At 39.2% G+C, this 12,232-nt stretch overlaps 1 protein-coding gene across 4 annotated transcripts in view; it reads left to right on the top strand.

The window, feature by feature from the left end:
• LYPD6B (LY6/PLAUR domain containing 6B) overlaps positions 1 to 12,232 on the top strand; it is an 82,857-nt gene that overhangs the window by 24,465 nt on the left and 46,160 nt on the right. Inside the window, exons 2-3 of one of the 4 annotated variants that reach the window (XM_042446058.1) lie at positions 501 to 588; positions 11,618 to 11,720. The exons of 2 other annotated variants lie outside the window; for them this stretch is intronic. The gene's annotated coding sequence lies outside the window, so the exon portion shown is untranslated. The remainder of the gene's footprint in view (positions 1 to 500; positions 589 to 11,617; positions 11,721 to 12,232) is intronic. One more of the 4 variants, XM_042446060.1, reaches the window with a different exon arrangement.

Genomic DNA, 12,232 nt, shown 5'->3' with positions numbered 1-12,232 from the left:
TTTCCTGCCAATTTTCTTGCTCACACACGCTCTCATTGGATGGCATGTACAGGGCTCCCTCCCAGGTTCCTGTTTTGAGTTGTTGACACCTCCCCAAAGCTAGGGAAAAGTTCTCCTGTTTCTTTGGATTACAGTTCAGAATCCCTCAGCCACATAACAGTCCAAAACAACAACTCAGAAACACTTTCTCCCAGCTATGGTCCTCAGCCACAACGCTAAAACCAGAGAAAGACTTAACAGAAAGTAATATGTTGGTACCTTACTGTGGTTCCTTTGTGGCAAATTGTTTTTTAAAAATAATTTTACTCATGAGTAAGCTACACTTTGCCCTGTGAGAAGCTCACTGCCAAGGTCAACACAGTGTAAGCTTCCCACACCTCTCTGTGCTGAAGTAAGTCCCATTGAGTTCAGTCCTCCCGAAGGAGTGTTTACAAATAGGGAAAATGTGACCGGTAATGCAGTTACTTTAAACATAGTTGTAATTTTGCCTTTGATTGCAGTTATCTGAAGATGTTCTTCCCGTTGGGATTGGATGAATTACTTCTGGTTTGAACAGTATGGATTCTAGAGCAAGGTCACTTGTATATGGTATGTAGAAGGCAATGGCGTGTCAAACATACAAGCCTTTGCTACATTTGCACAAATGTAAATCTCATTGCGTTCAGTGGTATTTACTGGCTGGTAACAGTGTATGGCATTGATTTTTCAAGTGAAGCTTACAGAGCAATTAAATCTCTGTTATCTCAAAAGTAAGTGAGATTGAGTTCAGTGAAACCTACTCCTTTTAGGAACAGTGTTTATGGACAGAACTTTCAGTTCTCACCAGGTTTCCTCATCCCACCTTCCTTTCTTTTCCCTCCTGCAACCCCACAATGACCTCTCCATCCAGTGTGTGTGCGTGCGTCAGGAGAATTAAACACCTTTTCATTCAGTTCAGCCCACAACATTTAAAATTACCCACATGACCAAGATTAACATGATTTTTTTTTAAAAAACAGCTCTACAGAATGGAACAGCTAGTTGGTAAACCTGTTGGCCCCAGTCCTGTAAAAAAATCACAGCCCGGTTCTCCTCATGTTTCTTTTAATCTATTTTCTGATGAGTCCAAAGGGGTAAGGCTGTAATCCTCTGACCTTTTACCTGGGAATAACAAGTCCCACTGAACTCAATTGGATGTACTTCTGTGTATGAATATATGAAATTGCACTGTTAATGAAAGATAGGGCAGAAGCACTCTGGCCCTTAGCTGGACAGAAATGCCTGTGACAATATACAGTCAGCCCTCCCGATTTGCAGTCTTGCTGTTTGCGTCCCTCAGTCTTTCATGAATGGCAAACCGAAAGGGACATATTGGCGTGTGATTCGCATGGGACCATACACTCATTGTAATCAATGGGGCTCCAATATTAGCGATTTAACTGATTTCCAGGGGGGATCTATTGCGGATCCCCCATGAATCGGAAGGGACGATTTTCACTTTCTTCCTAGTAAATGGGCTTAGAAGCATGACCTGATCCAAGCTGTCTTTATTAACACTCAGGATTAAATTCCCATTGAGTTTAATAAAATGTAATACATCTCAGCAAGCAGATAATATATATTTCCTGTTGGATAGGGTTTTGCCTTGAAAGGCAACATATATGTCTTTGAAATAAAATATCCAAGTAATTTGGTTATTCCTAAAAGATGAAGATGAAGAATGTTTATATTTACATTTACTTCCATCCTTAAGTATATATAAAAAAAACCCAGCAATGGTAAATTCATGTTTTTCAGTTGCTTGAAAAGGTAGGGAGTGTAAAATGACACAGGCTTGAATTCCAGTCCACTGAGATGAACTTGAGGCAACCTTGCAGTTTCTTTATGAATGAACCAAGTTAAGTGGCTAATAATTACTGTACTACAAGGTAACCTGGAGGAAGTGTCAATTGACCCAGGTTTTTTACTTCATTAGTTTGACAATATAAAAGAAGTGGTATGTGGATCTGGGACATGACTGATTGGCAAAAATTGGTTGTGCATTTGGAAGGGAAATTTGATCAGGCCACATAATAGTTGCCCTATAGTACTTTGTCAGGTCTTGTGATTTCCTGCTTGATTATTCTTCTGAGGTAAAAGCATGTTCAAATTTCTGATAAGCCATTTTTAAGCAACGCTTATTGTCACCATAGTTACAATCCCAAAACACAAATAGTTATGCAGAAGTTAAAAGTCATCAGATCCAACTACTAAAAGCAAAGTTAGACAAATTGCTTGGAGATCTGAGATGTGTGAGTATGTTTGTGTGTGGCTTTTTACTTAGATATCAGGCATAGGGTATTGTACAGCTGATCAGAATGGTGGTGACATGGGTATATAACCCTTTCAGGCATTGCAGAGCCCTTATTTCACATTTAGGCAGAGCTTGCAAACTTACTTTTTTACTTCCTAAATACACCATGCAGCTTAGTTGCTGGCCATGCTGGCTAGGACATTTTGGAAGCTTCAGTTAACATCATTTCTTGGTGCAAATTTAAGCTATAATATTATCTCCCAAACTCCAGAAACAGCTGTTATCAAGAGAGATCAACCTCTAAATCTTAGGTACATCCATATCCAGAGCTGGTGTGGTTTACTGCCTTCTAGATACGATCTCAACTACATTTTAATTAGATCTTTTTCCTTTGCTTTGTTTGGGTTGATTTCAACTTCTTCACTTGCCTTTCTGTTTTTCATATAATATCTCTGGTGAGTTCTTTACTAATGTGTATAGCATTCAGTAAATCCTGTCCTTTATAAATGTGCTCTTGGCTTATTAGCATTCACCTCTTTGAAGAAATCGTGTTCTGCTGTTTCTGGAAAAATATACTAGGGCCATAGAATATTAGAACTATAGAAACTTGGAGCTGGAAGCCACCACAAGGGCCATATAGTTCAGCCATTAGTATCCAAGAATGCACAACTAAAGCACCCCTGAAAAATGCCCATACAACCCCTATTTAAAGACCTCCAAAGATGGAGAGCCCACCATACTCCAGGGCAGTCAGTTCCACAACTGAATAGTTCTTTCAGTAATCTGAATCCATTGGTTCATGTTTTAGGTTCAATCTGCACTGGAGAAATAATCCAGTTTTGTTACTGCTTTAATTGCTCAGTGCTATGGAATTATGGGATTTGTAGTTTTGTGAGATATTTAGCCTTGTCTGTCAGAGAGCTCTGGTGCCATTATAACAGCCAATGGAACAGTAGAAAACAAGCTTGCTCCATTTTCTATATGACATCCCTTCAGATATTTAAAGATACCTAGTGTGTCACATCTCCATCTTTATTTCTTGAACCATAATAAAGTTCTATGTCAAGCTCTGAGAATGATGAGTGAAGGGAAGTAGCTTGGGGGAAAAGGAGTTTGAGGTCTGTTTTGGAGAAGGAAGAGTGGAAAGTGTTTTAGAGCTCTTCTTTTGCTGGCTCTCTACTGGAAATCCCTAATCGACCCTACAGCTTTTTTACTACTCCATTTGCAAGTATGGATCTTCACCACTATCTCTGAAACCAAGTGGTCAAGCAGATTATGGGTACTTCCATCCTATATGCATCCAAGAGAAGCTCTGGTATTTCTATTCTCTGAATAGCAGTGTCATACAGCAAGCAACCCGTGAAGTTATGGGCTCTTTGAAAACTCATTTGCAGTGCTGCTGTTCTCTGCATACATGCATGCATGCATGCATGCACAACACATTTATCCATGCACGTCTATTCATGTTGGTGTTCCAAAGGGTAACACTCAAAATCTACCACCCATACACAAAGCTGGAGACATTCCTGAAATAGCTACGAGTATACCTACAGTAAGTCAGAAATGTCTGGAAGGCACACAGCAACAACAAAAGTACTTGTAGAGTAGCAAATCTCCCCTCCAGTTTTTGGGGAGATCTACACTATTTCATGATACAACTCCAGCCCCCTTTTGTGATTTTTCCTAATGAGTTTGATAGCACTATGCTGTGTAGTGGAAAGGGCATGATGCCACAAGACACACCACTGTGGATGTATCTGTTATGATAGCTTGTTTCCTGGGATAGTGATGACTTTGAAGGACCACAGCGGCTGACAAGAATTTTTCAGCACAGGTTAAATGCATGCTATGTTTGTCAGTACTATCTGCACTTTAATTACAGTTGACACTTCAGTTCAGCAACTTGCCAAATTTTACACCCAGGAATGTATTTAATTATGACTTTTTAATGCTTTTAAAAAATAAAATCCTATCAGGATATTTATACCTCCAATTATCCTACGTACATTCCTTCTGGCTGAAAATAACACTTCCCACACCAAAGGAAAGAGATTCTAGTCCGAAGTTTATTTCTATTTTTTGTCATAAAAACTGCTAGGCTTTAAAATACCACAAGCCTCTGCTGAGTGAATATTTTGAAACCAACTTATTCGCTTACTGCTTTGGAAGTTGGCTTTTCATTTACGAATTTCTTTATTGTTGTCAGTTTTTCTTTTTCTTTTGTATTCTGTGAATTGAAGATGATGCAGGTGCACTTAGAGAAACATTAATTTGAAACAGAGGACATTTACATATGACTGGCATCTAACTGTCCTGGAAGCTGCCTATTGTCCCAGACTGCAAGAAAGGTGGCATCTAAATAAAGTAAATAAAATAAATAATTTATTACTGTTACTCATTACCTATCAGGCAGGAAACTATTAAATAAGCAATCTGTAAACTGCTCTGAGAGCCTTTGTGGCTGAAGAATGGGGTATAAATATTCTACATGAATCAATAAAATATAAAAGATTTCATTAGAAAACATGGAAATGGACAACAGCAGCAACAAACAGATGACATGAGGAGTGCCTCCCAAAATGGCAGTGAGTCAAACAGCTCATAGTGGGGGAAACTCCTTCCAACCCATCTACAAAAAACTAAAATAAAAATCCCAACAACGTACTACAAAATATCTTTCACTTGTAAAGGATTTCTTCACTTAATTTGTTACTCCAGAAAAAAGTCATGTCATACATTCTCAATTCAGTGTGTATTTATTATGTGTGAATATGACTTCTTCTACAGATGATTTCTTTTTTTCAGATGAAGAAATCCTTTCAGAAATGAATGCAGTATCTATCATCCACACCAAAAATTCTTGTAGCAAAAAGAGCTCAAGACCCTCTAAATCAGTGGAATTTACATGAATATTGACTTATCTGTCAGCTCTGCTTGGAACTAACTCTTAAATTTAGGCTTAGATGTTGTTCAATACCAGCTAAAAGAGAGAGCCAGCATGGTGACATGGTTTGATGTTGGACTAGGATACCGGGAGACCAGGATTTGAATCCATGCTCACCGTGGAAACCCACTGGCAACTGTGCCATGGAGCAATGTAAATAATGTGAAAAGAAAAAGAAAAGTATGCAACAAGAAGGGGGGAGACTATAAATGTTTTAAAATGCTCCCTGTTTCTACTTTTCCAGCCTGATCCTGACAGGACTTTGGATTTATTTATTTATTTATTTATTTATTTATTTATTTATTTAAACTGGCAAGGGAGATCAACCCATGGTCCATGGATCCCAGTGTTTAAGTGGCGCTTATAATTTTGTGCTAGATGAAGGCACACAGCACACACTTTGTTTTAGAGGGAAATCATAGAACCAGACTCCAAGGGCCTTTCAATCCAACCTGCTGACATTCAGGACCTCACAATCAAAGCACCCCTGACTGTTGGCCATCCAGCCTCTGCTTAAAGGTCTCCAAAGAAGGAGACTCCCCTACACTCTGAGGTAGTCTGTTCCACTGTGAAATAGCTCTTACTGTTACATCCTACTGTTTAGGTGGACTCTCTTTTCCTGTAGTTTGAACCCATTACATGTCCTAGTCTCTGGAGCTTCAGAAAACAAATTTGCTCCATCCTCAATATGACACCCCTTCAAATATTTAAATAGGGCTATCATATCACCTTTTAAATGTGTCTAACCATACCTAGCTACCCTAAGCTGGTCCTCTTAGGGCATGGTTTCCAGACCTTTCACTGCTTTGGTTACCCTCCTGTGGACATGCAATTGTCTTCTTACAACTTTCACAATCTCTTCTTTTGAAAACCTTATTGCAGCATGGCAAGGATTTTGTGTATGGGCTCATTCTTGCAAGGGAAATTGTGAAACACTTGTTATTTGTCTCTGGATAAAAATTACTTTCTTGTGTAGGAGAATATTTGTATGAGATCTCTGTCCAGGAGAAGGGATTGTGGACACAGTGAAGAATCATGCTCTCTCTCTCTCTCTCTCACACACACACACACACAAATAATAAAATAAAATAAAATATTTGGATTATATTATGTCACTGTTTAAATGTTGCCTGTGGCTTTATTCCCATATTGTGTCCCCTGCACTTATTGCACCATGAATCACCCAGGTCTCTTAGGTTGATTGGCTTGACCTGTCATGCTACTGTGATCAGTAGTATAGAGAATTGCCTGGCCTTCCAGAAAAGATTTTGGCAGAAGTGGCTTTGGCAGTACCTTCCTTTCCTGCAAAGTATTCATTTCCTGCAGCACAAAGACCAACTATGTATCTGACATGCAAGGACAGTTCCTTGCAGTTATAATGGTATTTTAAGCACTTCCAAAGAGCAAATAAATCTTTCTCTTTACTTGAGATGTATGTGCCCACCATCTGTTAATGTGGTTTCCCTGCATTTTGATCTACTCCGCATGGAACAACTTAAACAAAAGTAAATCATACGATCATGTTTCATACTATTTCATGCTTATTTTCCCTGGTTTCTGTTTGCTTTCTTGCCATCCATCCATAATAATCTACTTATTTATTGCTATAAGCACATATTTGTGTATTCAGATAGGTTAGTAACTATGTGACCTGTAACCATAGAGCCACAGTCTATGATAACACATTCCTTTCCTGCCTCCTCCTCCACCAGAACAACAGGTCTAAAGGGTTCCTGAAAAGAATCCATGATAGATAAACCTGTCTAAAGTGTACATTTGTTGTTGTGTGCCTTCAAGTCATTTCTAATTTATGGCAACCCTAATCATGGGATTTTCTTGGCAAGATTCTTCAGAGGAGGTTTGCCATTGCCATCTTCTGACGCTGAAGAGTGTGACTTGCCCAAGGTCACCCAATGGATTTACCCGAACTGATTCTCGAACTCTGTTCTCCAGAGTCATAGTCCAACGCTCAAACCCCTACACCACTGTGCACATACACCCTTTCAAAATTTCTAAAGCCAGGGATACATATGTGTAGCCCTTTGGATTAGCAGTTCTCTGAATTTTACAATGTTTTTCTTGGTTCAAAAAAGTATCGGAAAATGTGTTTAGAAATGCCTTTTTTGCTAGGGAGTTACTTTCAAAACTGCATGATTAAATAAAATTTCCAAAGGGGTCATTGTATTAGTAACATCTGTGATTAGCCAGCATTGTTGATGGTAATTACCACTGACAGGAATTTCTGCATTGCATGCCCCTCTGACCTCACCGTTTCCAGTCCTACCAGCAACCATGTGTTGCCTAAAATTCTGAATAACCCTTGCTGTATCTGATGAACTGGGCTATTAGCCATAAAGACCCATGCCATAATAATTCTGTTATTCTATAAGGTACCTCAGGAGTTTTTGTTATGTTTAAATACAGTAATATTTAAATGCAAATTTACATGCAAATTACAAATAACACATGCTTGCAAAATTAAAAACTTTTTAAAAAATATATGCTAGTTTTATAGGAATTTGGTGTTCTAAATCCAAATATCAGCTCAGATTTGCTCCATCATGTGCACTACTACTACTACTACTACTTTTTGGAACTTGCTTTGACATTTCTAAGTTATAATCTATGACTGAATGAATTGGTCCTGCAGATAATTACCCTGCAAAGAGTAAGAAGGGTTATAATCTTCTGGTAGACTGTCAGAACACATTAATTTGCTGATATGGAACACAAAAATCTGTTTGAAAGCATTAAAAGAAATCACACTGGAACATCAGGGTCTGCATAGTTTTTTGTGGGTCTATACTTAATCAAATATGAATAACAACTGAGTTGATTTTTAAAAATCGAATTTGTGAAGAACAGTGTGTGGAATGACATTCTTATGGTATTTTTTTAATAAAAAAATCAGCACCCAAAAATATATTAAAAACCCCTACAACATTAAAAAAAATCATTACGCATTTATGTAATTAGAGATGGGCAAGGCATTATTTTTAATGACAGCATTAAGCATGCCCCTGTTACCTTTTCAAATCAATTCATTTGTCATTTGCTTTAAGAACATCATAGTAGTAACAGGTACAATGGTGGGTTCGTTTCTTGCACTATGACTGGCCCTGATAGGCTGTGAGGGTGTTCCCCAGCACTGTCAAACTGCATTCACATGGGAGAGTTGTTATGCAAAGAGGTACTGGATTCCTCCTCCTACAACAATTGAAAAAGTAAATATGTTGATGTAATAGGAGGCTATGTCAGGATGTGTCATCAAAAGAATTCGAGGCAATGAGTATCAATGAAGGGGCAAGTGTGTGTGCGCATGAGCATTATGAATGAATATGAACCTTGGAGCACTATCTCGGGCTAATCATTGGACTAATCCTCCCCGCACATTGTATACATTGACTAAACTTCAGAATGAAAGATGAACCATTGGCTTTTCTGCAAGGCTTTTGCCTCTTTGCCAACAGCCAAGGCTAAGAGCTATAACCTTCACAATTAGATGAATGTTATTTATCTTCTCATTTTTCTGGCCTCACCATCATCCTAATCACAGAAGCCTCAAAAGTTAGAATGATAAAACTGGAGGGTCATGGCGATTTAAAGGTCATACAAGTTAATATGACTACTTCTTGTTTTCCAAGCTGACATGAGTCAAATATGCAAACAGTTGAAGATAAATAAATTCTGGTGCCTTCCTCTAATCTGGTTTATAAGACTAGCAATTAGGAAGATAAGGAAGGCCAAATTCCAGTTTATGTTAGAGCTTGGGCAGTTCAAATAAGTGAAGGAAACAGAACTATGAGAGCATAGTTTCTCATGTATGAAGAGATTGGTTTTTGTCCCTCAACATTTGAGATCATGACTGAAGAAAGATCCTGTCTTGAAGAAGGAAGCAAACAGGAGCTTAGAGTAGGTTTGACTTGGAAGAGGTGATAGAGGATTCATGGGCTGGTTACCTATTAGTGTGGCGGAGCAATGGCACCTGGCATCAGTATAACTGTTTGCATGCAGCTTCTAGCTTTTGTTTTCATGCTCCTATAAATGGGTTTATGAATAGTTCTTAATCACTATACTTGTTTTCCTTGAGCTAATTAGTAGATTATGAGCCTTTACAAACTGGTGAGAAAGGCTGGCATGGGGTGGAGCGGCAGCACCCAACTCCACCCTCATGCTGGTGTGACGCCTTGTACCCCAGCACACAGCGGGCAGCATCATGGCACTCCTTTAGCGCTGTGTCTAAATGATGCAGTGCCAAAGAAGTGCTGAAAAGCCACAGTGCCAGCAGCTATGGTGCCCTTTCCGCAGTGCAAAAAGGCCAGATCAGGGCCGCAGCATGTAGTAGCTGCGGCCCTGATCTGGTGCCAAAAGGGGCGGCTGCAGGCTGCCCCTTAGGGACAGTCTCTAGAGTCCCTATGTCTATCTATAGTTGTGATCAATGTGGGTAAAGGCATATCTTATTCTGCAACATATAAAATACTGACATGGGACTGCCTCAGTTTTTCAAAGTAAATTTGATGCTAAGACACTGCTGGCTCATAATCTTGAGATTCTGTTTTGTGTGAAATAGCCAGATTGCTTTAACTGCCCTGGCACAGAAAGCTAAATGTCACACAAAGCTACACATTCCAGAAGTCCCTAGCATTGAGCTAGGGCAGTTAAAGCACTCAAACTGGATTATTTCTGCAGTGAGTTTCAGACCATAGACTTTATAAAGTTTTCCTTATGGGCAATAGAAATGAATGGCTGATTTTTTTTGGGGGGGGGTAGTCTTATCAAATGCACAGCATATCTGCAGGCTGCACTTTTAGATCCAACCACTGAAATGGTATTAGAAATAAAAGATCAGATTTCATAGGCTACTGTGAATCTGGAGACCAGATCTCTTTCTTGCTTTGAATAAACCCAAAAGTCATGATACAGTTTGTTTTAAAATGTATGTACTTTTTGGACATAGGCCCCATACAGACAGGCCAAAAATAAAGCTGCTTTGGGTCACTTTGGAGGTATGCTGTTTAAATGATGCATGTGTCCTAAGAGTCTGGAATCCACACCAAAGCCACGATCCAGTCCTAAGGACTGGAGCTCAGCTTTGGCGCAGCTTCTGGACTCTTAGGACACATGCATAATTTAAACAGCATATCTCCAAAGTGACCCGAAGTAGCTTTATTTTGGCCTGTCTGTATGGGGCCTTAGATATCCTAAAGGCACTAGATTCTGTCTGATCTTGGAAGCTAAGCAGGCTCAGCCCTGGTTACTACATGGATGGGAGACAGCCAATGAATACCAGATGGTGTAGGTTACATTTCAGAGGAAGGAACTGGCAAGACCACCTGTGACGATTCATTGCTTAAGAAATCCTGATGAAATTCATGGAGTCACCATAAATCAACAGGTGATTTGAAAGCACATGCACCCTTCCCGCTCTTGTCTTTACAAAAGAAACTCCAAGTGTATTATCAAAGCAATAATTGAATGCATAAAACACTATAAAACATGTTCAAATTAAAGTCAAAATAGTGCAAATTACTAAAACAAACCCCATTACATTAATTTCAAGCTTTTAAAGGAACTGCTAAACTCTTAACAGTTATCACTGATTCCAGTTCCTCTTGTATTTAATGGCAAACAAGTACTAGTCAAATACATGACCACTTCATATTTCTCCAAATTCCAAAGCATTTCCATGTGGCCATTTGCTGATGATTTACCTGTAGATAGTTACCTCTATTTGCTGAATATGTACCTATAGAGAGTTACCTGATTACCTATATGTTTATTGTATGTTTGCACAGGAAAAATGTCCTCATGAAGGTTCATGGCATGCAGTGAGAGGTCCTTTATACTACCATTCCACTATATATTGGCAGTGCAAACTCATTTGTGTATACTATTTGGATAGTATCCTAGACTATACACACCTTTTATCATGAACACAAGATGAGTTTTTCACCACAAAATAAACCTTCAGTTCTGCGTCCATTCATATGTTCATATTTCAGTTTGGACCAAACATTTTGTTGCTTTCTTAAACAAATGTTACGCTTTGCACATCCTTGTCTGTATTGATTTTCGCCCCTGTCTACAAATACTGATCCACTGTGCTTTTTTCAAAGAAAAAGTGAATACTGTTTTTGTTGCAGCCTTTTGTAGCTTGATTTTCTGTAACTGAATCTTTCTCTCTGGGGTCTTTATTCAGCCTGCTGCTAAACTGCTGCTTTGATGAGAGAAGCTTCTAGTTACCAAATTCCCTGCGACCTTTACTGAATCATGAATGGCCATTTAGCTCTCTCTGCCTCTCTTATCTTGGAAGGCAGAATGTTGAGGATGTTCCTGCAGCTCTGCCTTCCACTGCTGCAGCATTTATCTTTCACTGAAAGTTACCCTGTCCCCTCATGCAGAAAGGTGCAGGCAACTGACAGAGGAGGACTAGTTGATGGGTAAAGGATTCCACCACAAGGAGCAGAAGATAGTAGAGTCCAGTGGATGTAAGATAAGGAAAAGGTATGTAAATAGTAGCCTAAATACCTGAAAGGCATCAAATCCCATCTGATTTTGGAAGCTAAGCAGGGTCAGACCCAGTTAGTACATGGATGGGAGATCACCAGTGAATACCAGGTGCTGTAGGCTATTATTTCAGAGGAAAGAACTGACAAACTCCTCTCTAAGTATTCCGTGCCTAAGAAAACCCTGTGAATTTCATGGGGTCACCATAGATTAACAAGAGATGTGAAGGCATGCACACACATACACACAAGTAACAGCAATCCTTACCAGAATGCATGTCCTAATGAGGTCTCCAAACAGCATGCTACACAATTAATGTAGTATGTAGCTTAAACAAACATAGAGTGATCGTTGTGAATGGAAGACAGATTAGATCACATGCTGTGTCTGAGAACAGGTGACAATGTGAGATCTCTGGAGAAGTTGCTTATTGTTGAAGAGCTTCTAACCCATGCTCTGTTTCTAAATTTCTGTCACCCTCCTTTGCTTTGATGCATGTTGTGCCTCCA

The sequence above is a fragment of the Sceloporus undulatus genome, chromosome 1 (assembly GCF_019175285.1).
Source record: "Sceloporus undulatus isolate JIND9_A2432 ecotype Alabama chromosome 1, SceUnd_v1.1, whole genome shotgun sequence".
Taxonomy (NCBI): Eukaryota; Metazoa; Chordata; class Lepidosauria; order Squamata; family Phrynosomatidae; genus Sceloporus; species Sceloporus undulatus.
The sequence above is the reverse complement of the archived record's forward strand: the minus strand, read 5'-3'. Positions and strand labels throughout refer to the sequence as shown.